At 31.1% G+C, this 17,960-nt stretch overlaps 1 protein-coding gene and 1 non-coding gene across 4 annotated transcripts in view; one reads left to right on the plus strand and one right to left on the minus strand.

Moving 5' to 3' along the window:
• The window catches only part of Dpp10 (dipeptidyl peptidase like 10), a 1,298,333-nt gene that overhangs the window by 307,626 nt on the left and 972,747 nt on the right, over positions 1-17,960 (minus strand). The gene's annotated exons all lie outside the window — the stretch shown is intronic.
• LOC111754206 (U6 spliceosomal RNA) lies at positions 4,782-4,888 on the plus strand. Its single transcript, XR_002788912.1, has one exon. It is a non-coding gene; the product is annotated as a U6 spliceosomal RNA (small nuclear RNA).

Below are 17,960 nucleotides of genomic sequence, written 5' to 3' on the forward strand. Positions count from 1 at the left end.
ATTTATTTGAAAACAAAATAATAGCAAGGTTCAAGTTTCCAGCTTTGAATATCAATTTTTAAATATATTAATAGGTGAAATGTTACTCGTCATACTCAAAATTTATTATAATAGATTGATCAGCTGTTCCCTGATCATTTGCCAGTATCCACCTAAAAATAGAATCATCACAAAAACCTTATTCCTGCCAAAGCAAAGAGCAATAATAAAAGAAATCAGTAATTTCAGATTTATTTTCCTTGTGGTATACCAATTCCCTAACTGGGAAAAAATAGGGCCTACAAAATTAATTCAAATCCAGTGGAAAGACAATATGTGTCACTCAGTACCTGCCTCCAATCAACATTTTGGGCCTAATTCACAGATCAGAGGGAAGAACAGGATTCTCTTTTCTTGGCTCATAGTCACAATTGAAAACCCAAATGCTTTCTTAGCTGTCTTATGAGGCAGACTACATTAGCACCACTTCAGTTGATATTTACTAAATTATAATACCTTATGGGGCAGGAAATAGGTAGCTGAATATTTCATTACAGACATGTATTTACAAATCTTCAGGTTTTCCTTATTTCACTCACTCATTTTTTTTTTCTTTCAGACCAGTCTGTAAAAGTAACAGTTTACCTGAGGTCTTAAAAAAGAAAATATCCTTCTAAAATATAGTGAATGAATGATTCCACCACTTTGTGAAAGGGAAAATATCTAAAGAAGAAAAATTGCTGCTTATAAGTATCATTCATGAAGTCCAATATGAAAAATGTATGCTAAGGACTAATGGGAAAAATATACAATGGTCAAAGCAGCAAGAAAAATGTCCTTCTGTAAGTCATCATAACAATAAAATTCTATTTATCATCAATCAAATAGAAAAACATTAAAATGTTTGATAATATCCTGTAACAACAGGAACCTATTCATATTAAATATCTTGTTGATGGGTGTGATTGTTGAAATTATTGAAATTTCATACTATGTATTTCATGTAATTTCAAATGAAAAAATTCTTTGACTCATCATTATGATTGTTGTAAATTTAGCTAACAGACGTATTTCAAATATGTTTGCTAAGTTTTTTTTTTTTTGTAACAGATGTGTACTGAAGAAATACAGTAAAAATTTTGGATTGCAAGTAACTTGTTTTGTGAAAATTATGCAATAGGAGATATGTCTTGAATAGCGAGTGCTCTCTCTCTCTCTCTCTTTCTCTCTCTCTCTCTCTCTCTCTCTGTCTCTGTCTCTCTCTCTGTCTTTCTCTCTCTCTGTCTCTCTCTTTCTCTCTCTGACCTTTCTCTCCTTATCTCCCTGCAGAATTGTGAGTGACCTTCTTACAACAGTAATAGGTTATGGAAGAGATCTCCTCTACAGAGAAACAAGAAAAAGGAGGAGGAATCCTTACATCAAATGAGATGAAGGATGTGTGTAAAATGTGAGAAACTGCAAAATTTTGTGGAAAAACACCATCTACATAAAGTTATAGAAGTGCAAGCAATGAATCTGTTTATTTTTCATGCAAAGTCACATTTTTATGATGTCCTCTACAGGAGGAAAAACCATGTGTAATTGTGTAGGTTCCCTCTTAAAGTTGTTAGAAAAAAATATTTCATTAAGCCAATAGACAGCAGTGATTTCATTAGTGATAGTGAAAGTGGTCCAACACAATAACCCTCTTATCTCCCTCAACGTTTCAATGTTAATTTGTTCCTTTGTATTCTTTATACTCTTTCCTATTTTGCATTGTATCACCATACTGTAATCATAACAAGCATAAATATTTATAAAGGCTTATTCAGCAAAGGGTACTTGAATATATTACGATTTATTATTTGTATCTATGTGACTTCTGCCTAACAGAACTTCCTGTGATGATGGAAATCTTTTATCATCCAATGTGGCAGCTTTTCAGTTCATCTGACTGTTGAATCTATCAAATGGGAAAAGAATATTTAATTTTGTAGAGTTTTAATTAACTTAAAAATACTCACATGTGACTAGTATACTGGACAGTACAATATACTATTTACTTTTTGTAGCATCTGTCTTTCATCATCTGTCCTAAACAGATGTTAGTGGAGGAAGTTAAGAATAATACTCTCACAATTGTACTATATTTTATTAAAAGGTGGTAATTGTTATCTATCTGTCTATCTATTTATGTATTAGATACCCGGAACTTAATTACCCGGAACTTAAAAAGAAAGGCATAGATATGTCAAAATGGTCATTCAAAAGTCTCTCGATTTAGAAATAATAAAAATGAATGCTTTCTTGTCTAAGAAAGCTGATTTATAGTGAGATTATTTGTTTAGTGGCTTTTGAAATAATATATAGGTTTTATATTTAAGATTACTCTATATATGAATTAAATATTTAACATTTTCTTTTGTGAGTAATAACATATTGTCCTGAATATTTTACTTTTAAAATCAGTATCAGATCATCAGTATCATTTATGATTTCAATAATCTTTTTTATTCCGCACTGAATATGATTGTACTTCTTTAGTCAAAGGTACTTCTTTTTATAGCATAATTGCTGCAAATATAATGCACTTATTAATTCTTATAATATACTCATTAATTCTTTATTATGTATTGCATTGTTAAAGTCAGTGTTGAACACTAAATAGACATATTTTCCCCTAGGTTTTTCTTTCTTTCTTCTTATTTTTATTTTAGAGTAAGCTTATTATTTAGAATTATCATCAACAACCTAACAGAAATGGAATTAGAATGCCTGTATTCGTAGTATAAAATTTTTTTAAAAAGCTGTTTAAGGGATACCCCCAGTTTTAAACAGGCTAGAAATGTTTCAAAATTATCACACGGTATGTTTACTAGAGAAGAATTTTCATTGTGTTCCCCCTCGATTCATATGGTACTGTTTAGGTCTCTATTATCTGTATTTTTGATTGCGGGTAAGTTAATATGAAGGGGATTATTACTTAAAGAATGATTATAAAAATACATGGTCTTTAAGATACCGTCTTCTAAGCCATTTTTCAGCATGGAAGCAAAAGGGTCACGATAAGGCAGTGCACATCAGTTAATGCCAGAATGGACTATTATATGTCCTTATCAATACTGAAGAGAATAATTCCTTAGAGTCCTTTCTATTTTATTGAAACAAAATGTAGAATTCAAAATGAAGATAAAATAATGTGTCACAAGTTCTCAAGTTTATGAAAAATACAAATATATGTACTTGAGAATAAATTTCTTATAGAACAAACTCCAGAAGATCCTTTTGTAGACAAGTCATATTCAAATTCACAAAAGTTGAACAAAAGAAAATCATGAAAATAAGAAAAATAACATCACACACAAGAAATCTCAATAAAATTAATAGTAGAATGATTTTTTAAAATAATAGAGATCAGAAGAGAATGAGGATGATATTCTGAAAATATTAATTGAAAACATAGATCAGCAAATATTCAATACTGGCATATGCACACCTTCAGAAATGAATGAGAAATTAAAACATTTTCAGATAAAATGTCAGAGGATTTATTGCTATTAGATCAGTTCTATGAAAACCACTAAAAGAAGTTCATTCAGAATGAAATAGATCTTAAATAATAATTTAATTCCAATTTAAGAAATACGATAACTTATAGATGGCTACATCGGTGTTATAGATGGTATAAGTACTGCTACGTTGTACTTCGTCTATTTATCCTAGAGGATATTTCCATAAACAATATTTGTGAAATTGTGCTGATGGGGTTGTAATGTATCAAATATGACTTGTATAACAGTAACAGTAAAAAAAAAGAGATGGAAACAATGGAAAATTTTTGTAATAGATTTATGCACTAAAAATTAAGTTAGTATTAATGTAATTTAGCTTATGTTAAATTATGATACTAGTTTTAATTAGTTAGTAATGATTATGTATCTTAAAAGCAAAAAAACCCCACAACAATAGTCATAAAGAATGTGAAATGCAGAATAAAAATATCTAAATATAAAAATGGAAAAATAATCAAGTAACAAAATGAAAGTAAGATGAAATATAAATATCTAATATCTGGCATAAATTCTTCTCTAACAGAAATTGTAAATGAAATAGATTAAGCAACTTAATGAAAAGATGAAAAAGCAACTTACTAAACATAATTTTTTTTGCAGAAGACAGTTTCTATATTAAATATATTAGGTTGAAAATGAAACAGGTTGGGTATAGAAGATGGAAAAGATAAACTATGCAAGTGTTAGCAACCCAGACATTGAATTGCTTTGCTAACATTAAACAAAATAGACTAAGACAAAAGTTGTGAGTAGAGACAAAGAAAGTGTGTATTGATAAGAGAATCATTTCATCAGTAAATTACAGAACTTCTGAACATATGTGCCTTACTAACTGAGATCCAGGATATCTGAAGTAACATTTGACAGAACTGAATGGGAATACAAGTTCAGCAATATTAATTGCAGACTTTAAATCTTCAATTTCAGTAGTAAGGCAGCTATGCAAAATGTCAAACGAAATAGATAGATTCAGATGTTATAAAACATGAATATTTTGTATGCATAGAAAATGTGGAAGAGAAGACATACCTGTGAAGTGTCAAGAAACATTTTCCAAGGTAGAAGATACGCTAGGCACAAATCTCCACAAATGCACAGAGCATTAAATTTGTGGGTTGAAGACATAGACAAAAAATATACTCAGTTTGAAAACAACATGTAGCAGCAAAAAGTATAAGCTTTGATAGTCTCTGCGGTTTCATGTATCTACTGAGTCTTGGAACATATTTGCCTTTATAAAGGTGAACTACTGTGCTCGCTTCGGCAGCACATATATTAAAATTGGAACGATACAGAGAAGATTAGGATGGCCCCTGCGCAAGGATGACACGCAAATTCGTGAAGCGTTCCATATTTTTTTTATTAATTGGAAAGGCTTTATTCTGGGCTTCTTGACATGGAAATATTTGAAGCTATAGTATATGAAGTTTTATTCAAATATTTCAAGGAAAAAGACAGACACTATGGTAACTACTATTTAGTCGGGTTATTTGGTGGTGAAGCACTAGGTTGCTGAAACAGTCATGTTTTGACCTGTATTGTTATATTGTTATGTCCTGTTTTATCTCAATCTCTCCCTTATTCATTAAAAAATTATTTTGTTATTTTTATGTTTTTTAATTAAGGGGAAAATTTTTTAAAAATTAGCAGGATATATAATAGTAACTTTTTTTGATTTCCTATTAACTTGTTTTGAATTCCTGTAATACTCCCACGATCTTGTTTTGACTGATTAGACTCTGTTCCATTCTGTATGATAGTATCAAGTTTGAGGGTATAGGCAACTACTTTGAAGGCAATAAGATCCACTAAGATGCCCATTCTGGTTTGACTATTGTCTCCTTTGGAAGTCCTGTAATGTTTACAATGCTTAAGTTTTATCAGTCTTGTTCTCTACTGTTTTGTTCAACTTTATAATATCTAATGAGATAGATAATTCTTTTTAAGGAAACAAGAGACATTGTTGATAACCATTGCTGATAACCTTGTAATCTGTTTTACATCATGTGCTATGTCTATCCTTGGTTTTGACTGACAGCTTTGTTTTGCCATATTTTACTTTATTCTCTCCCCCCCCAAAAAAAAGTAATAAGAACTAAGGAGTAATAAAACCCAAAATGTGTAAATTTTGTTGTAAAAAAGAGAGGGAAAAAAAGAGCTCTAAAGGATACAACAGCAAGTGTGTTTAGGGGTGTTAATGACCATATTAATGTTTTTGGTTGGATCATTGAACACAACTGTTTGCAGTCTCACTGTTTGAATGTCCACTTTGTATGCTTTGATACTGTGATTTGAGCAACTATCTCTAAGATGATAATATGTAATCTATTAACTGGTGATTTCTTACTGTTTTTTTGTTTTGTTTTGTTTTGTTTTGTTTTTTGTAGTTCTGTATTACTTGTACCCTTATACCGCTTTGTTTTGTTTTGTTTTTTCTCTTGTTCCTTTTAAATAAAATTAAAAAAAAATAAAGGGGAACTACTGTAGGTAATTAAATGGATAATCAAAGCTAAACAAATTTGATTTTGAATAAGCTTAGGTTTATGGATTCTGAAACTAAAAATATTGTCATTAATTATATTAACCACTTATTCAAATATTTTCAACCCTTTATCTTAACACTTTTGGAAAATTTTCATTCATATATATATATATATATATACACATACATATATATACATATATATATATACATACATATATATATTCCTATTCATTTACTAAAGATAGTGAGGTACTAATTTTCACGCAATCATACCCACAAACCTGGTTCTCAGACAGGATTTCCAATCTTCCTCTCTACCCAAAATTTAGTTGTATAACCAAAGCCTCGGGGATTATTCTTTGTATTGCCTTTCTAGCTTTAATCCCCAGATGCTACGTTTCTCGCTTTGTTACTTTGCCTATATTTTCTTTCTTACTGTCTTTCAAATATTTTCACCTCTCTCAATCTCCTGTCACTTGTTAAATCCATTTACTTTTCATCCTAAACCAGATCATCCAGCAGGGTTGCAGGATCCTCTCCTGAAGATAATTTTAATGTAGACTCCAAGTTTAATAGAGATGTCTTTGTTTCAGAAAGCAAATCTGATCACAGTGAAAATTTGTCACCTGCTCTGCACCCACCTTGTCCTCCTGCCTCCTTGGTCCTGGCTCCCTGTGCTGCTCCAGCCACACTGACACCCTTTAAAGGGCTTCCCAGTGTTTTGGATTTGAGGATGTTCCTCCTCCCCTTCAGTTCTTTCCTGCCCAGTCAACTTCTTTTAGCTCACTTTCATTAGCAATGCATTCTGTTACTTCTTCAGAATAAATCAGGTCATCATATTAAAAATTCAATAAATGCAATATGCTATTTTATTCTTATATTCTTAAATTCACTCCTATTTCATATCACAAATCATAAATATATGCTATCTAGTTAGTACAAATCTCCTGTATTAGAACACAAAGTCATCAGGTGTAAACTCATTCTTTTGCTTGTATTTAATATTTTTGTCTTTTAAAGCATTATAGAATATGGGATAAAAATAGGCATGTAAAAATTACTGAGTGACTCAATCAATCATATTCCGAAGAGTATATGTTTAATCTTCAGGAGATGATTATTCTGCAATCTATATTCTGTGAAAATTTATTAATTTCATTGCTAATGTTTTTATAAACACACTTTTGAAAGTTCCTGTTGCATTGTTATACAGAAGAAATTTGTTTGAAGATATATATATATATATATATATATATCCTAAAGAAGTTCTATTGTCTTAAGTCTTAAGACTTATCTAAAGTCACTTAAAATTACTAAAATCAGAATTATATATTAACAGCGTCTACAAATGTGAAGACAATGTTGCTTTCTCTATTTCCAAAACTCTCAAAGTAATGTTTTTAACTACCTACCCAGAAGAGTTTATTATCCAATAAAAAGAAAAGTAAACATGGATTAAATGGTGGTGTTAGGCAATATGAGACTAAATTTTCTGTCCATACGGTCTCTAAATTTCCACTTCCTTCACCAGCTTTTCACCTCCATCAGCACCATGGTAGGTTAAAACCTGCATCTCTTTATCTGCACAATTACAGTAGCATTCAAAATGGGCTGTATATTTTTTAATATCCCTAGAATATGTCCCTATGTGTTAGAGCTTTCTTTTAGAATGTTGCTTAGCTATTGTCACGTTCTTTTGAGTGTCTTTACTGTTAAAAAAAAAAAAAAAGCCATTTTGACCTGCAAAACTCAATGAACAAACAAACACAAAATCTCTTAAATCTGATTTTGCCGTTTTGGCTCCACAATGAGCCTTTCCTAAGAACAGAACCAGAGCAGAGCATGGTTCACATTAAGACGTGTTGCTGCCTGGGGTGCCGCTAGTGGTCCCAGTGGGGTGTGTGTGTGTGTGTGTGTGTGTGTATGTGTGTGTGTGTATGTGGTGTTTGTGTGTGTGTAAAAAGCACCAAAAGTTGTTTATTTTTGTGCATGTAAGTAGTATTTTTACAAACATTGAAAATATCTGAATGAAAAGCACGGTGACAAGAGTGGTAGGTGTTGATGTTTTCAAAATATACTGAAACTTCAGTGTCACATTATCCAAAACCACCATTTTACTTTTCTTTTTATTGTATATCATAATATATATTATGTATTATATATGTGCATATATAACTCAAGTATGTTTCAAAAAGATTTAAGCAAAAAATTGACATATAAACATTACAAATGCCTTGGATACAAACATTATGGATTGCAACTTATTTTTACATTTTTCTAAAAGGGATTATGAACACTTGGTTCACCAGTGCTGGTTTAGGAGTTGAGAAGTTTTAACTCTGGTCTTAATGGATCAATATAATAGGGATGATAAAACAGTACAGTGGATACAAAAACATTTTACAATAAAAGATTCATTGCCCAGAAGGATAAGTGTGCTCAAAAAAGAGGGAATATTTTGAAGGGAATTACTGACAATGTGTCTTTCACTGCAATAAATTATTTTATCTAAACATTCACTGTATTTTATGATTTCTCTTTATGGATCAAAAGTTAACTATAATTTCTGTCAAAAAAAAAACCCATTTTGCTGTGTCCTCATTCACATTATTGACCAGATCTAGCACCATGGGACATCTAGTATATGTTTAAACTCCAAAGAAGACAGAAAGAATGCTTACCAGCAGTATCAAGTTGTTCTACTACCATTTAATGTTTGCTGAAACTGAAATTCCTTAAATGAATGCCCGTACATGGTTCACAAGCAAATTAAGATTTGAATATATTGCTAATGCACTGTTCAAATATTCATATTGTACATTGTTAATACATTTCAGAAGTTTTGATAATGTATTGTTTTATACCAGCAAAGCTGCATAGACTCAGAAATTTTGAAACACTTTAAGGGAAGAATACAGAATATCCCTATACCTTCATTTCAAAATTTTCACTGACTTGAAAATATTGTTTGATTAATTTAATCATCAAGTACTATAATAATCTGAATTTTAAGTGATTTATTAAATATACTTTTTCTTTTTATCACGTCATTATAATTAATGACATATATATATATATATATATATATACACACACACACACAATGTATATTTTCATATAATCACAATTTAAAATAGTTAAATCCAGCTAACCAATACATCTGTTTTGGTTTCCTTCATTATTATTTGTAGTAAGACTTTTGAAATTTAATTTCAACAACTTTGAGCTATACAATATTCTATCATTAACTATGGTCACTTGCTATGCAACACATCTTTAAAACTTATTCTTTCCAATTGTTATGGATTAAGAACTGGTGAGCAACTTAACGCCAGCTGAATTAAATCAGCACACTGAGTGTAGATGTTCCACCAGAGGAAAGTTACTAGCATAAATGGAGACATGGAGAAGGGGATGTTAGGACGTTGAGGTGTTGTGAGTTCTCCTACAAGTTGGTGTTTGTTGTTTCTCCTGGAGAAGCTCTGGTCCTTACATCGAGCATTGCTTCCTGGCCCCGGAGGGGAAGACGTGTGCCACTTGGTCTCCAGAACAAACTCATCACACTGGCTTCCTGGCAGGTACTTGACTGTGTTTATCATTGGAGGAGCTCAGGGCCTCCGTGTCACTGAGAATGGCTGTGGTGCTTTTCAGGACAGCCCTGGTCTTGCTGTGAGTGTAGCTTCTTGGCTCCAGTTTAGAGCCCTCATCCCACCAGCACAGCTCCTTCATCCGGCTGGCATGGACTTTCTGGCTTTCACCGCTGACCTTTGGGCCTTCCCAGCACGGATCCGTAAAAGAAACTGGCATGAGTCCTTCTTGTTGGCTCTAGACCTCCAGTTGGACTCAGGGGAAGAATTGTCCTGAGCTCTGGGTTTTTATCTGGACTCATGTGGGACATTGCTGTGGGATTTAGGCCCTTGACTAAATATTCTATGTCTTTGGTGTTGCGATAGATTTCCTGCACTTTCTTGTGTTAACTCTGGGTGACCATCATAAAACAATATTATAAACTCCATATCCTGATTCTAATTGTTCTCTGTATAGCCTCTGACTATGATAGCATTTAATTGACATTTTTTTTTTTTTTTTTTGCCTTTTTCATTTTTATCAGTACCGGGGATCGAACTCACAATGCGTCTGCTTGCAAGGCAGGTGCTTATGCCACTGAGCTAAATCCCCAGCCACTTAATTGACATTTTTAGTACTTTGACAAACACTTTAAAATTTTTCTAATTAGCCTTTAATTACTGGCAGTTAGTCATATGTAAAATTATTTAGAAAGAAATGGAAAGGCAGAAGTATCCATCAGATGCTCATGGCCATGTAAGTATAACTTGGGTTTGGTCAATGACTGGCCCTCGATACAACTCAAAAGTGCTGACCTCTTAGGAAACCCAATTTTAGACCAACTGCAATTACTGTAATTGCAACCAGTTTGGCCTTCTGATATCTTGCAGCAGAAACAAATGAAAATCTTCAAAATAAATAAATAGTTCATTTGAAATAATTATGTCATACATATCTAGGAGAACATGTCTTATTGAACGAAACTTTTGTTCAAATAATTAAAGTAAACCTAATAAAAAAGTAATGTTATATCAGTATTTTTTTTTACCCAAAGAAGAACTTCAGATATATTAATTACATAATTCTGTTTTCTGTCTAGGATGATTAATTTCAGAATATTAATAATACAGTTATGTATGCCTACAGAATATATAGATAGGGATTTATGACAACAATTAGCATGACTGAGAATAATAATGATTACATCATCTGAGAGACTTTGTCCTTATGAATGAATGAGTTAAAATACTTAACTTCTTTTAAAGTCCTGAAATGTCTCCAATGCTTTGGTTTTATTCTTTACTGTTTTGTTCAATTTTATTATAACTGCAAATCTTAAAATAGCAAGAGGCAGTATGGTAACCATTGTTGATCACCTTGTATTTTGTTTTTACATTGTCTATTATGTCCATCCTTTTGATTTGACTGACTCTGTTCTGATATGTCACATTTGGTTTTACTCTCTTCAAAAAAAGTATTAAGAACTGTGGGAGTAAAAAAACCCAAAATGTGCAATTGTCATTGTACAAAAGAAAAGAAAAGAAAGTGCTCTAATGGTTATAACTGCATATATGTTTAAGTGTGTAAGATAGATGACCATATTACTGAGTTTTTTTGGATCATTGAACAAAACTGTTTGCAGTCTCACTGTTTGAAAGTCCACTTTATATACTTCACTTTTGTAACTTGAACAACTATTTCTAAGATGAGAATATGTAATCTATTAACTAGTGATTTCTTACTGTTTATTTTTTTTTAATTTTGTATTACTTGTATCCTTTTTCTGTTTTTTCCTTTTTCTCCTTAAGTAAAAAAAAAAAAAAAAAAAAAAAAAAAACAGAATATATCTATAGTGTCTGTAGTAAGTTAGGATGAAATATGGTAGTTTATTGTGATAATTTAGTATGAATTATATGACATTTTCTATTTTGATGCCATTTTCACCTAAATTAGAACCACATATTTAGCAGAAAATATACAACTACATGAGACACCCAAAATGTTAATCAATTAAAGAACAAAATAAAATGCAAACAACAGCAACAAAGTGAGAGAGAAAAAGAGAGAGAGAGAGAGAGAGAGAGAGAGAGAAAGAGAGAATCTTTTGCAAATAGGAAGGACACTAACATACGAAAAGAGATGGGATAAGAATTAAGATGTGCTATGTACAAGCTATGTACCAATTGTCCACTATCTATATAAACATGCTGTACTGTCAACATATGCTAATAAAGATAACAACTTTTAAAAGCCAGAGTGTAATCTTGCCATATATACAAATGTATGGTGACAACAATAGTACCTCTCTAACATTTAAATTAAATCCATGGAAGATTCATGTTTCAGGGTGAGTATTATAATTTGTTAATTTGCTTTTTTTCAGTCACTTCATTTTTAAAATTATGATAAAATTCACATTTGTGTGAATACAACTCTGAGAAAAGTTTGAACAAGCTAAGAATGTATGACAGATGCAATTTTGTCTTTCTTGCATAGAAAAAAAAAACAAATTTTATTGAAAAATGTATGATTTCATTTATTCTTCTAATATTTTCTACATATATGGTATGGATAAAATTAAGATCTCTATTGATGACTTAGAGTTCAAATTATCTAATTAAATATAATAACCATTTTCAAAAAGGATATTGTAGATATAAAATAATTTCAGTATTTTCAAGAAGAGTAATAAAAGTAAGAGAAAAAAGACTTTTAACAATAGAGAATAAAACTATTGCAGTGAAGTGAGAGATAGACTCAACCCAAAGATAATAAAATTCAATTAGTCACCACCACAGTGCACCTGTTAAAGCAATGATGCTGGCTAAATTCCATGGCCATCAGTAAAAAATGAACAAATGCTCCCTGGTCATAAGAGATGGCAACAGACAAATGAATGTTATTAACTTATCTGAGCAAAAATAGCTCAAGTAGAAGTATCCCTCAAGAATAATAAGAAAATTGGAATCGCTTTTTATCTTGTGTACAATACAAATCAGAGGCAGCCAACACCAAAGATTGGTTTCACTCATGCCAGCTATCTAGATGTGACTTTCCATCCATAGAAGAAATGGGTTTCAAGCTAATGAACCTGGGAACCACAATTTATAATCTTCCTTTAATATACCCACTTGCTTCTACCTCAGTAAAATTTCTGTATTAATCATTATAACTTTTCCTCTGCATCTCTGGCTAGAAGATTGTTTTGCAAACCTGACCTTGCTAACATCTCTGGTTGAGTAATATGTGGCATGGGTTTATCAATTATACTACAGGATGCTCATACCTGACCTCTATACATTAGACTACAACAGCAAATACTTCAACAACAGCCATGATAATCAAGACTGGCCCTGAACAGCCACTGGTATCCTGGAGACAAAGTCACTTGCCCTGGGAACCACTGCATCTAAAGAAAAAGAAAAGGATGTGTACTCTCAAGGACACATTCCTGAGCCTAGGGTTTCTGTAGCTTCACAGGATTTGTTATACTAATGACATAAGCCAATCCTGACAAGCCTACTTGTGCTATCTGCTTAACCCTAGATAATTTTTTTAAATGACTATTCCTCATGATCCTTACTATCATAGAAGTACAGAGCCAACCAGAATTCCCCAGTAACATTTCTTCATCTCAAGCATCACATGGTTAAGTTTGGGGCAACTTTATTTGTGCTGCTGTATAATTTATTTAATTTTTAAATTTATGTATAGGACAACTATTTCCTCAAATACAAATCAGACAATTAATTTTTTCCTTTTTTTTTTTTTTTAAAGTCTCTATACCCCAGCATTAGATTGAAGCCAGGGTCTTTAAGCAAGGCTCATCCCTGACCTTTTAGTTTAGTTTAGTTCAATTTAATTTTTAATTTTTAATTTTGAGACAGTTTCCAGATCAGTAAACTTCCCAAGATGCTGTTTCACATGTATATATCACCATGCTTTTCTAATACATTTCTTGGTTCCATGTTGGCATGAAGAGTTGTATCTCTCAGCCTCATATACTCAATAAACAAGTGAAACAACCAAATCAGAACCACAAAGATAACATGCAACAGAAAAAATGCTGCCTATATATTATAAATCAGCATATATCTTTTGGACCTGGAGAAATTTACTGTTTTGTAATGGCCTTCAGAAAGAACAAAATAAGTTGAGAGCAAACGTTTTCTTTGGAATCATTCTGTTGCCTTATACAAAATCTTTGCGTGGGTTTTAGACTATTTTTACAGTTTGAATTTAAACACAGATTATCAGATCTGACATAGTATTTTATCCTTTAACTATTATTTTCTATAGGAGTTTGTGAATTCTTTTATATATTTTTAAATTCTTAATGATATTTAAGTACACTGGGCTTAGACAAATATTTCCAGCTCTTTTACTTTTTTTTTTAATTTTAAAACAAATAAAAAAGATGCAGAATTTCAAAGCATAATAGTAGAAGATTAACAATGGTTAATATATTGTACATTGCTATTTTCAAAGTAGTTGCTCAGATTATAAAATACAGGTATGAAAAAATGATCAAACAATTAAAGCACAAACCCTTTTTGATGAACTAACAGAGTAATAGTATAATTATCTATCTATATATGCATATACACATAATATTATATTTTCTCTTCTTTCTTTTCTCTTTTGCTTCAACCCAATTGTTTTTTTTTTTCAGCAGCTATACTTTCTCTTTCACAATATCTATTTTACATTTTGAATCTTATTTACTCTTTCGGTTTTCCCACTAGAGAAACAATATGATGCATGTGCATGTAAGTCTGCTTTATTTCACTGTGTGGTCTCCAGCTGCATCCATTTACTTAAAAAAGCCTCAAGTTTATCCTTCTTTATGGCAGAGTAGTACTTCATTGTATAAAATACCACATTATTTTATATGTTCTGTGATTGATGAGCATTTAGGTTGTTTCCAAGATTTAGCTATTACAAATTGTGCTGTTATAAACATGGGTGCACACATATTACTGTGCTAAGATGTCTTAAATTCCTCTGAGAAAATACCCAGAAGAAAAATAGCTGGATCAAATGAGACCTCCAATCCTAGTTTTTTTGAGACATCCCCACACTGATTTCCACAGTGGCTGTACCAGTCTACACTCCCACCAACAATAGAGGATTCCTTTTCCCCACAACCTTGCCAGCATTTGTGATTGGTGGATTTTTGATGATATCCATTCTTTATGAAGTAAGATGAAATCTCAGTATTTTTTAAATTTGTATTTTTTGAATGTCTGGTAATGTTGAACATTTTTCATGTACTTATTTGTCATTTGTATTCCTTCATCTGAGAAGCATGTATTCCTCTTAGATTCCCATTTTTGGATTGGGTCTTTGCCCTTTCTAATTTTGAAAAATTGATTTGTCAGAACAATTAATAGGTGCTGATTTGTTTTTTATCAAGACTACCAGTAACAGTTAAAATATTGATAACAGGGAAGAATATGACTAATACTTTTAAAACAATTATTCACTTTGTGATTACAAATATGTTTTTGTTTTAAACATTTCCTACTTCTTAGGAATGATCAGGAAAACTTTGTGGCTAAGCCACTTCTTTTCCATTTTCCTAAAGAGTTTTGTGCTCCTTAATTCCTTCCTTTATTAGAAAGTTACCTAGTTTCAGTCCAGAAGAATGCCTCTGGGCAATTATTTCATGAAAAAAAATCTACTTTTGAAGACCTACAATGTCTCCAATGTTTTGGTTTTGTCGGTTTTATTCTTTACTGTTTTGTTCAATTGTATTATAACTAACGATATAGGCAATTCTATTAGAGATAGCGGGAGGCATTATGGTAACCATTGTTGATCACCTTGTATTATGTTTTTACATTATCTATTATGTCCACCCTTTTGACTTGACCGATTCTGTTCTGTCACATTTGGTTTTACTCTCTTCCAAAAAAGTAATAAGAACCATGGGAGAAATGAAACCCAAAATGTGTAATAGTCATGGTACAAAAGAGAGGAAAAGAAAGTGCTCCAAACTATATAACTGCATGTATATTTAAGTGTATAAGATAGAAAATGATATCACAGAGTTTTATTGGATCAATGAACAGAACTGTTTGCAATATCATTGATGGAATGTCCACTTTACAAGCTTTAATTTTGTGACTTGAACAATTATTTCTAAGATGACAATATGTAATCCATTAACTAGTGATTTCCTACTGTTCATTTTTTTTCTGTAAATCTGTATAACTTGTACCCTTTCCCTGCTTTTTTTTTCTTTTCTCCTTAAATAAAAAAAAGAAAATTATTTATTTTTATTTTATTGTTTACAATTATGTCCAATATTTTTTTTGATTCATACTGCTTGCTGATCACTATTGCATAGCTTAAAGTAATGATATTTAAAATAATAATGTGATATCAAATTACCCTAGCTTTTAATAAATTGACAGTCATATTTTAGCATAACATGTCCTATTAAAAATCAGGCTATTATGTATTAACATGTTTATTAGTAATATTTCTCATCTTATGAGGTACATTATTATTACAAATATTTTGGGAAGATATCCAATTAATTATCACTTTTAGCCTTTTATATGCCTTAAATACACAATTACCTTAACAATGGCATCATAGAGCTGAGACAAAATAGAGTCTCTGAAATTATCTGGTATCATATTTTTTTTTTATTTTGCAGTTGAGCTAAATAGTCACAAATATGTGCAATCTTCCATTTTCCTAACCTCTCTTCTTTGTACTCACCAAATTCTGACACTCCTAAGACTTATACATGACTTAATTATCAAAATTGTGACATAATTGACTTTAGAAATCCTTTAAATTAAGATTCAAATTATAATGTTTGCTGAATTATATGTTAAAATTATAATAGTTGCTTAAAGTATAACTTTGGTAATTAAAATTCACTACCAACCTATAGGAGAATTAAAAATAGGCCTCAAAATTTTAATTCTCCTTTGGGTGGATCTCAGTAGGATTTTAAAAACTTAGAATCATAAGCATAAAAGTAAAAGCACATTTCTTACTATATGGAGAAAACTACAATAAGATGAGATGGGGTGATATGTGGCATCAATAAACTAAGTGTGAAAAATGGAATGATAAGCCAAAGGATGCATCTGTTTTCTTTGTCTTTTTGATAGGGCATGGAGTCAAACAAAAAACAGAATAAACACATGCTATGAACAAATTGATATACTTAATGATTAGAACAAAAGACTCATTAACCTGTGTAACAGAGTTATAAGTATAGATCAGTCACACGAAAAAGTATCAATATACCATTTGTAGCTAACCTGAATACCGGACCACTGAAGCCCTATGCATTGATAAAAATTGTTACTCCAGGGTAAATGAAACTAAAACAGAAAAATATACACAATTTTTTGTTTTCCAATTGCATTTTATAGAAAATCACTTCACTCTGACTTAAAATACTCATTACTAGCATACCTTCTCATCATTAGCAATTCACACTTTCTCCCACCAACCCTATCTTCTTAGTAATGATTTCTTTAACACTGACAACAATGTCTGTTAGTGATTCCTTATCTACTGCTCTGGGGACTGTACAAGGAATAAACATTAGGTAGTGTTTTATACTTTTTACTGAAAAATATTTTTAACAAATACATATTCATAAAAAATGAGTAAATGACCTTGTATACTCTTATACTCTTTGTATTCACCAAGGACTATGAAGGGTTTTATATATATATATATATATATATATATATATATTACACATACATGTATATAGTACCTTGAATAACTGTAAATTAACTGATTTATTTGAAATAAAAATGCCATTACCTTCTGCTACTTAATGACCATACTATTAACGCACATCAGCTGGATGATTAAATTTAGCTAAACAGATACTTATAAACCTAATAATAATATAATAATCATAATCATAATATCAATGACCATTTTCTTTACATATAAAAATACTAAAAGAGAAAGTTCATAGTTTATCTGTTGCACTTGTGTATTTTTAATATATCTGAAAATTTAATGTTTACCAAAAATGGACAAATATAAAAAAGTTTACATAGTAGCCAAAGGTTTTTTATTGTTTTATTTTTGTGGAGGTCTTCTGAGGCCTATCATAGGCTTCATCTTTAGCATATAGACTTGTCTAATATACAATATAGTAAATCTTTGAATATATAATAGAATAAGTAATTATGCATTATTTTGGTAATATTTGGAAACTAGATTTTGCAAAATTTGTAATAACTGGTTTACTAAAGGAAAAATCATAGCTAAGGTTTTCAAGCTTAAGGCTATTGTGGCTTTATAAGAGCAATATAAACATAGTAAGTGCATGCAGTCTTTTGATCATTGCAGGAACACAAGGGTGACTCAGCAGAATGAAAGTGAGA

Source organism: Cavia porcellus, unplaced genomic scaffold (genome assembly GCF_034190915.1).
Source record: "Cavia porcellus strain 051 isolate PalLab524CR breed Dunkin Hartley unplaced genomic scaffold, mCavPor4.1 scaffold_12, whole genome shotgun sequence".
Taxonomy (NCBI): domain Eukaryota; kingdom Metazoa; phylum Chordata; class Mammalia; order Rodentia; family Caviidae; genus Cavia; species Cavia porcellus.